This window comes from Symsagittifera roscoffensis, chromosome 3, assembly GCF_963678635.1.
Source record: "Symsagittifera roscoffensis chromosome 3, txSymRosc1.1, whole genome shotgun sequence".
In the NCBI taxonomy this organism is placed as follows: Eukaryota; Metazoa; Xenacoelomorpha; order Acoela; family Convolutidae; genus Symsagittifera; species Symsagittifera roscoffensis.
This window is the reverse complement of record NC_087064.1, coordinates 18437026-18447138: the sequence shown is the minus strand read 5'-3', so window position 1 is coordinate 18447138 and position 10113 is coordinate 18437026. Positions and strand designations below refer to the sequence as shown.

The window sequence follows — 10113 nt, the reverse complement described above, 5'->3', positions numbered from 1 at the left end:
TAGTTCCCGTAGTTCGATGCTCTATCTTTATTCCAAGTTGCTGCAACCCCCATGCTTGAGAAGACAAAGACCGGGTATACGATTTCAGTTGAGACTTGTTTTTCTTGCAAGTAAAAAATTTTGGCTTATATAGATTATTGTCTGTCTGCTTATTTCCGCAGAAAGGACTTTTTGAAAACTTGGCTTCTGTATAGCATTCCCCAAGCTCGTTGTATATTTTCTAATGATGCAGTCAATTTTTTTCCGGATATTTTAAATGATTTTTTGAATTTTTCCGTTTGATTTTCATAGTCATTCATATTTGTATCGCAAGTGGTGCAAAGCGATACTAGGTTTAGATAGTTCATGTTTTAAAGGGAGCAATTCAAACCAGCCCATAAGAACTTTTTGATTTGAGAAGCTGCGTGTGAAGTTATCAACGGAAACATCATGATCCGATATAAAATTATCAATGCAGGTTGCTGAAGTTTTTGTTTCTCTAGTAAAGTCCCTACTCTGCGCAAATAAATCAAATGGTTCGACAATCAAGGTCTTTTCTAGAGATAATCTATCTTTTAAAATGTTAATGTTCGTATCTACAACAAGAAATAGCTTTCATTGAAGGTTTTTCAATCTAATAAATAGGTCTTTAAATGGTTCCAGAAAAACTTTCAAGTTTTCAGAAGGTGGTCGTTCAATGACACAAGGTCGTCCACATCTCTAGGTTTGTAAGTACCATTTGATTCCTTCACAAACATTAGAACTTGACATTTTTGCTAGTGTTCGCTAAATTAAACTCAACGCATTTCTGTTATTGGTATTTTTTTGAAGAAAAAAAAACAGTTTCACGTTTTTTTTGTTGTTGTAAGTCATTTTGATACTCTTCACTAAAAAGTTGACATGTAACTAAACATGTAACTAAGTTGACATGGAATTTTGAAAAGAATTTTTACCTCTGCCGCTGATGAAAAACAGAACATAATAGTCCTGGGACAACAGTCCTGGGAAAATTTATCCTTGTTTACTTTTTGCCCAGATAAAAAGCAGAGTAAAACATGAACTTACTAGTTAGTTAAATCTGATGTTTTACTTAAGCAGAACTGATAACCTCCGTGTCTTTAGTCCAGCATGCCATCTTGTTCATTATTTGAGCATTTGAATGTTATCTTCAGGGAAATCTTCAAAATATTTTGATCTTAGCGGATTATTTTGAGTACAATTTAACCCTAACAGATTGTCTTCTAATTTAATCATTAAGGGTTTATTTGGAATAAGTTTTAATAACCATAACGGTTTATTTTGAGTTAAACTTATTTATAGCGGAATATTTTTAGTAGCATTCAATCATAAAGAACTATTTTGAGTCTGATTCAGTAATGACAAATAATTTTGAGTAGAATTTAATCAAAATTGAATATTTTAAGTACAATTTTGTTATAACGGTTTTTAGTATGATGTAATAACGGACTATAAAAGAGAATGGTGTTTTGACGGAATTTTTTTTCTGACCCGCTGAGAGTTTGCTCTGAGATAGTCAGAATTGGCTGGAAAAGTCAGCTCTACGCCTTAGTTCATTCTCATTTTTTTTGCATTTGGTCGAAACAATAGTAGCTTTTTAGCTTATTTAAATTCCGTGAAAGAACTGACTGAGCTTCCGACTGAAAAATTCTATTGAGGTATGTTGTCTTTTCAGATGGTTTTGCGTTCCTGAAAGATGCTAGTTTGAGTCAAGGGACTTCTCGAGTCACTTACTACAGCTATAAAGCTTAGATAAGAGCCTCTTACTGAACCATCTATGGAGCTGTTTGGCTTGAATGGTCTCTGGATGTACAACGCAGATGCTCCCAGCTGCATCGATTATGCAATTACTGGTCTCGAGTTGTTTTCCACGATAAAGGCTCCAGAGCTAGCTCTGTCATGTGAGTTTCTCGTCTGGTTGACAGCTTTGGATAAACTAATAAGATAACATGTATGTTAAGCTTGTAAACGTGAGGAAATACTTTCTCTTAGAGCATGTTCTGGATATTTTTTTGGGGGGGACTGATTTTATTATAACTGTTTTAAGTTCTTGTGAACCGCTGTTTGAGTTAGCGGATTTTTTCCGCCTGCCCCCAAAATTTATGGCAAGTGGCAAAAATTTGGGGAGGGGGGGGGGGGGGGGGGGTTGGAATTCGACTTCTTTTCCAACCAAAAAGGTCCCTCTTTGGTATTTTTGATGACATCCATGTTGGGCCGACCATAAAATTATTTTAAAGGCGCCAATATATACTAATTTTGAAGGGATCGCGCGCCGAAAAACGGATTTTTTCAATCAAAATCTTTTTGACCTGTTTTTTTTTTCAAAAATTTGCCTGTAGCGCAAAATTTTTGGCCAAAATGGAGTCTTTATAGTGTTCTGTGAGTGCTTGGAAAATCAATTCAGTCGAACTAAAAAATGGTCGACAAAATTTTTGAAAAATTTCTGAAAATCCGCTCCCCCCTAGATATAAAAATCCTAGAAAAATCCATAGAAAATCCTAGATCCGACCTTGTTATATAATAATGGCTTAGAAGATTTCTAGGAAAAGGTAATGAATACCTCTTCGAAAATTCTTTGTGACATCCATTTTACCTGAACGACCCCAAGTAAATTTCAGTTTTGATTTAAGACTAATGAGCTCGCAAAAAAAAAACGGAAGCGCTAAAAATGGTTTTCCCCTATTTTTCTACAAACGTGCAGGCGGCAAAGAATTCAATATTAGACCTGCTTGGAAATACAATCTTAAGGAAATACAATCTTGAGCAATCTCTTGTCGTCCCCTCCCTCACATCAATTTGTGCCAAAAAACCTACAGCGTCCTTGTAATGTCTGGAATTGCTCATTTTTTTATTCAAAACGAAAAAGCCGGTTTTTTGAGCAAATAGTTTGGCCATTTTTAGAGCGAATCTAGTTTTTGGGTTTCCATAATGTGATTTTTGGTTCTCTGCGTTTGTTCGAGAATGGGGAGGGTGAATAGGAGCGGATTACTTAAGGAGGGATTACTTGTTGTACGGCAAGCTTTCACTAAGAGAAGACACGTTTGCCTCAAGTTGGTCTAATTATTTTGGTATTAACTGTTATCGATGTGTTGCAGCTAGCTGTACTTCAAACTTCAAAGAAGATCTTTAAATTGGTTCCACAAAGGGAACCTTCTTCACCTTTTACTCTGGTAGTTTGTAGCTAATACTGCAGCATCTACAGCAGCATCAAGCAACAACAACAACTTCCTTTACTTAGAATAGACTACTGGTATCTCTGCAAATATATTTAAGGAAAAATTCATTCAAAAAGTCTTTTCTTTTTGTTTTTACTATGATGGACGTCTAAATTTCTGTGAATAAGGTATCACACTATCATCACACAATCTCGCTGTGAGGTACCTGAAAACGAACAAAAAATGCTCTCAACGCAAAGGGTCAATTTTTAGTCGTAGTTTTTGAAAGATACATTTTCTTGTACCAAAACTTTACTTTGCGAGAATCAATTTCTGCCTACCGACTATTTGGATCTAATAGGACCTGATTCGTCCACTTCTGTAAAATTTTTAATCAGCCTGAAATTCAATAAAGAGATATTTGGTTTCAAATATCTCATATTCATAGGAGATCGGTTTCTCGTGACTTTCTTAAAAACGCTACTGTAATGCTACTTCTGGTTCAATTGCTGATGACTGATGAAAACTTTATATTCAATTTCGAACTAAAAGAATACCAAATGTTTCCGTAAATAAGGATTTTTCACCTAGTAGCCTTTGATATTCAATAGTTAAGTCGCACACTGTGAGATTGATCGGAAACTTTTGTACCGGTAGAATTCAGTTATTTTTCAAAGTGCAATGTTTTTTTCTCCTTTTTGACCCCGTTGAAGATATATTCCGTTTTTCGTTGCTGTTAGTGAAGGACAGCTTTGCTTCTGTGTATCAATTTTTGAATCTCAGTATATGTCTCCTAGGCTGTTGTAGTTCCGACGGGCTTGGCGATGTAGGGGGCAATAAATCACGCGTATACATTACGAGGCCAAATTGTGCTTAAAACAAGGTTTTGTCGGTTCCGCATTTGAAATATTTTTTGGCGCGTAATCAGGAGCCGCAGAAAAAAATAAAGGCACAGTTTTTAAGCTATCTCAGTCGTGATTCAAGCTGCAAAAAAGTTCAGAGAAACTTTACAGAAATAATATGGCGATATTTTTAGGAGAAAGGAGCTACTCAAATGTTTTTCGTTCCGCTATATCATATACGCATTTCTGATTGAAAAACTTTTAATTGGAATATAAAGAATGATCTCAACTACCCTCTATGAAATTCAATAAATAGCGTTAAATACTTGCAGTTGTTGTGTTTGAAGATAACAACTTTTGTCAATTACAGTAAGTTTTTACCTTGGCATGTAAGATCAGAAGAAAAATATCATAATTAGCAAATACTAGTTTTTCGCGCAGTTTGCCCTCAACTAGTTTGAGCGAAATGTAGTACTTGTTTATTTGGCTGAGCGACAAAAGCCCCCGAGTCAAAAGCCCCCCTTGCTTTTGCATGTAGGTGTTCATGTACATATAACTTTTGCGCCGGGGGCTTTTGACTCGGGGGCTTTTGACGCTCAGCGGTTTATTTGATTAAATTTTTGACGCCGTTGAAAAAAAATTAAATGTTGCATGTTAATGCACCCCAGCGGATTTAGGGAAAAGGGCGTCCAGCAACCCCCCCCCCTCTAAATTAAATTTAATGGTGTGCATTAACATGCAACATTTAGTTTTTCAACGGCGTAAAAATTTTATCAAATAAACGTACTACATTTTGTTCAAACTAATTGAAGCAAACTGCGCGAAAGACTAAGTGTTTGCTGATATTTTTCTAAGCAATTATGATATTTTTCTAATCTTCCATGCCAAGGTAAAAACTTAATGTTATTGAAAACAATTGTTATTTTCTGGCACGAAAAGTTTTTAACGCTAATTCGATCCCCTGCCAACCCAAAGGAATTACTGACCCTAAAATTTTTTAAAGACGTCTTGGGCGCCAAAATATACAAGTTTTTTTGGGGGGGGGGGGGGTCAAAAAAACGTGATTTTTTGTTCTAAATTTTCCAAAAATTGCCTAAAAACGTCTTTTTTGGCCTGTTTTTTCAAAAAATCGCCCGCAACAAAAGTTTTTTTTTTGAAAATACGCCCCCTTCGAGAAAATCCTAGATCCGCCCCTGTTAATGCATATGACGAAAACTGGCATTTTGAAGTAGAAAATATTGTTTCGCATTATTTTATTTACCCTTCTCCATTTTTTTTTGCAAAGATAACTGTAGTCCGAGTATTTCTTGCTGATTGCTAAGCAGCCGGCAATTCGTGTTCGTTACTGACTTTTGTCATTGACTTCGCTTCTGACTTAATCGACTGATATGCTTGATTTGGCTCCAGCTGCCGCCTTTACTGGTTTAAGATTTTCTAGAATTTGACTTAGAAGCTTCCGTCTTGCACAAAGCAGATGTATGGAGTCCAAGGAACGTTTGAAAATCTTAATTAATCTTCACTTATCATCGAAATCATCATGAGCAGTTCTCTTGCTCGCTCTCGCTCGCTCTCTCTCCTCAAATCAATGAACTTTCTGAATCGTACTGAAGTCCAGTCTCTAGAAGACACTTGAATATGCTGCAGATCTCAACTCAGAATAGCGGAGAAAGTATTCAAAAACACGGTACGCCTTACTTGACTGCAATTATTTGCTCAACAGATCTATACATATGCCTACAATGTGGTTGCAACAAAATACGAAAACAATTTTTGAGAATTGTTTCATTGTACTATGAAGATGGATCCAATGTATTGTCCGTAGAGTTATAACTTGTTTATCTGAAGCTTTTTGTTCGTAAAGTTATTACTGGTAATTGAATTGACGCAAAACTATCTTTTCAGTAGTTGGTACTAGTTTAAATCATAGAGCTCGCGAATTCATAGCGATGCCTTAACTGCCCGATTTTTAATCTTTGGTGGCCATATAAAATTTGTGCCTTGTTCCGAAACAAACTTCGGCCTTGGTTGTTTTTAGTTCCCAGAGGGAAGGCTAGGAATGTAAGCCTTATGTTTTTTGGCCTTGTGGCTTTTTTGCTTTCTGTGTACTCCAATGTCTTTAATATCCTTTTTGTTTTAGTAGTCCTTTTTAAACATTTTCTGTGCAAAGGTTTTGAATTTATTTGTTTTTATCATTTAAGAGAACGACAATTTTTTTGAGGAAAATGGGACAACAAAAGTATAATTTTTCGAATTATTATTAACTTTTTTCATTATTTTCTAGGTGACCACGGTATGAGTGCGGCCAGTGCCATCAAGGCGAAGCAAGATCTATTGGTGTCATTTCAGTGCCAAAAAATTTGGCAGCAATTATTTACTAAATCATTAAAAGCATGCTGGCTGGCTTTACTTTAAAAGCATGCTACTAAGCATGCTGGCTGGCTTTACTTGCTCGAAATTGGACGAAAAATCAAAAACTTCAAACCCATTTTTCTCAAATCTGGAAAAATATTTGGAATGTCGTCCGAACTATGAATGAAAGGGCTTTAATATGGTATATCACTCGATTCATTCCGAATAATTTTTGTTGTACCTGATTTTGGCGTGGAAAATTGAAACTCACGAAAGCAAAGTTCCTCCACATTTTTCAATTGATCCCATCCGTCCCTGATCACAAGATCATTCAGTAAACTAAGAAAGGTACTGTAAATAACCCTTATTGAAAATAACCCAAACAAATGCCAGTTGTGTTTCTCGATTCAAATGAACTCGCCTATCCCTGAAATTGACTGTAATCAATATTCTGAAAGTTTTTTTTTCGAAATTGAAGAGAAAGTTGTTCGGAGGTTATCTTAAACATGTAATAACATCAGTAGTAGAGAGTGTTAGTTGCCCATAAGACGTTTTTAAGCAACTGTTTCCGAGAGTGAATAACGCTTTCAGATATGTCATTAATAGGCTTAAGTCGCATATGCGGGACTCACGTGATGCGTTAACAACAATCCAAAAAAAATCAGAATGAACATTTTTTTGTGGTTGGTGCATGTGCTCCGCAAATGCCACGCCATTGAAGGCTTCAAAAGGAAGTTTACCGGATCGAACAGCCTTTAATAAAGCTTAATGCCGCTGCGCTCAACCCTATTATTTATAATATTTACGCTGCGAAGCCCGGCCTCCAAGCCTCAGTGAATCCGATGTCTTCAAATGGCTTGGACTATTCGTCACGGAAATGCAGGGTTCAGCCAAAAATTTCAAGGATGTATCGTCATTTAATCTAAAAGGCTGATTTAAATCATCTTATCATCAATTTTTTCCCCATGAGGTTCAAATAATACAGTTGTGTTTCTTAGAGCTCAGTGGTATGAGCAAAAAAAAAGTCTGTCGAATTTGTCAAATTGGCGTTGAAAAACCGGTTCCTGTGAAGAGGGCTCTAGAGCTCCAAGGCAAGCGAATCCAAGGATGCTGTAAGAAAAATCAGCTTTTTTGGTCCTGAGGCATGAGTCTTAGTCCAGCAAAATTAGCAGAAGCAGTAACACTAACACAAAGGCTACTTCATCGAGCAAACCTATCCCAAGTAGCTGAACGCCTTCGAGCTCCACCTCGAACTCGCCGCTCCAAAAGAACGCACCAGTTGAACAAGACAACTGGTCAAAAACAGCCAGACTTCGAAAAAAAGCTGCAATTGCACGAAGTGTCAATTTTCTTCTAAAAAAGAGTTGCAAAGCATAAGCTCAAGATATCTACGAAAACAAAAAAATTTAAAAAGAGCAAAAACGCAGCTAAACATGAGATGAGGGACAGATATCTGTTTAGTCATCCGGGTATCATGTATGAAAATAAAACTTGCATTTAAAAAGTAGCTTGTCTTAAAATTTCGGTTGCTTTGTGTTTGAGTTGAAAAAAAATCAATGTCTTAAAACTTCGTAATTTAATTCAACCTGAAGTTTTAAAAGATATGTTTTTTGTTCATAGTTTTTCGACACAAAAGTTTAAGCCTACAAACTAAAATTTGAAGAAAAAAATTGACTAAAACAATTTAATCTATCTTTTCAGTCTGTTTTTAATCTATTGCTTTTGTCTGTCTTTTTATCTATTTATCTGTATTTTCAGCTTACTTTTTAGTTCATCTTTTTCAGCTATATTTTTTTATCTATCTTATAATCATTGGCTCATAAAGATCTATTTTTCAGAAAATTTTTTTGCTACCCTACCACATGGTTCAGCCAATGTAGAGAGTTGTTTTTTTTGGTCAACAAAGATTTGATTGGTGAAAACTAACAGCTCGTATCGTTGGTGGCATTGCGAAGATTAGAGACGGGCTTCAAGATACTGGGGGTATGGGAGTTTTATTAAGTTTGATACCACGAAAAAAGTTTGTACTTCAGTTCGTGGCGCAAAAACAAGATAGGAAAACTACTTAAAGATCAAAGAAATGGATATGAAAACCACACTGAAACGAAAAAAAAATCTTTATCTGCCAAAATCAAACGTGCTTTTGGCGCATGAATAAGTAGTCAAAGCGGAGCGAGAGAAATTGCTCGAGTTTGTCATGAAACCGAATGCATTTCCTGACCAAGCGAAGTTCAAACGGTCAGAGAATATGAGTCTTTCAAAAATTGAGGTGTGAAACCTTCGAAAGCTTTAAAGTTTGAAGAAAAAATTTTGGTACTTACCCTAGCGTTCAGCAAGGTTATGGCAACCGAGTACTAGATTTTTTTTCCGTAGAAAACTTTGTTCAGAGAATGGTAAGTATTTTGAAAATAGTTTGAAATGGTAAATTTACAATTATACAGCTATTTGTTTTGCAGCTATAGGGCTTGTATTGTAGCCGTTAGATGTAAATCTGTTATGATTTCATGCTAAAAAAATTTTGGCTGTTTTTTTGCTTATTAAGTGGCTTATTATTTGTTGGCTTTAATTACGTCGGCTTATTTGTCTAATGTTTGTTATTTGTTTCGTCGTTGTTTATATGAACTCAACTTTGATGAAGTATGTTTGGAATTTTAAAATATCTTCTTCCTTCTGTAAAAAATGAACAAATCATGAAAAAAATTTCGAAGGTAATTGAAGTCATGAGTTTATTCCCAAGTTTCTTGGTTTAATTTTCAATCAAGTTTTGTTAATTGATTTTTATGTTGCTTTCTAGCCTATATATTTTTTTAGAACGATATTTTTTTTCAGCATTACACTCAGTATTAGAGAAACTTAATTGCTATCAGATCACAAACTACCTTAAGTCATTTTTATTCGTGTTTTGCTCGTAATTTTCAGAATTTTTAATTTGGGTTGTTTTTTCTTTTTGTTCCTAGTAGGCTTAATGTTTTTCTTTCGTTCTGGATAGTTGTTTTTTTTTTTTCATTTCAATTGCAAGCAGGCTAAAGTGATTTAGGTTTTTCGTTTTTATACTTATCAAAACTTAATGATAGCGGAAAAATAGAAATAGACGACAGTTTTTAACCAGCATTTTTCATTTGGATAGTTTTTTTGTCGAAGTTTGTTTGGACTCAGCTCAGAGCAACTTTGCGTCCTAATTTTTCTTGATATCTGAAAATTTTTGTTCCTAATTGATTCAAATTAATAACGCATCGAGTTTTCGAAAAACTTTCTGCTTTTGAAAAATCCGAGGCTTGGATACTCCAGGACCATTTATCCCGCTTTTTCTGTTTAGTTACTGCTCGGTAATTTTCTAGGTTTCTTCAATGCTGTTTTGTCCTAGTTTTTATCAAAGTGAGTTTCGTTTTGAGACAAGCATGTAACTTTTTGAGAATTGTTTTTTTTTGGCATTTTTTCACTATTCCGTGGCTTTCTGTATCGCAAGTGGCGCAAAGCTCTGCTTCGCCTCTGTGTATAATTTTTGAAACAATGATCTTTGAAATTGTTTCTTGAAAAATTGTTCGGGGAATATAGTTTACGAAACGCTTGTTAATTGTTCTGAATATTGTGTTAAACAGAGAAAAAAGCTATTTTCCAGTAATTATCAATGAACGACAATCATTTTTGCCCTTGCCAGTGCCGTCAGCGCTAGCAATTTTTTCGATACCGTGGCCAACCTTTTATTTGTAGTTTCCCTTGCGACATGCAAAGGTGTTGCAATCGTCTACCAGACTTATTAGTAATTACGG

At 35.4% G+C, this 10113-nt stretch overlaps 1 long non-coding RNA gene across 1 annotated transcript; it reads left to right on the top strand.

Annotated features, from left to right (window-relative positions):
• Positions 1-1676: 1676 nt before the first annotated feature.
• Positions 1677-5887, top strand: LOC134842697 (uncharacterized). The gene is made up of 3 exons (XR_010162532.1): positions 1677-1898; positions 3093-3247; positions 5280-5887. It is a non-coding gene; the product is annotated as an uncharacterized LOC134842697 (long non-coding RNA).
• Positions 5888-10113: the final 4226 nt, after the last annotated feature.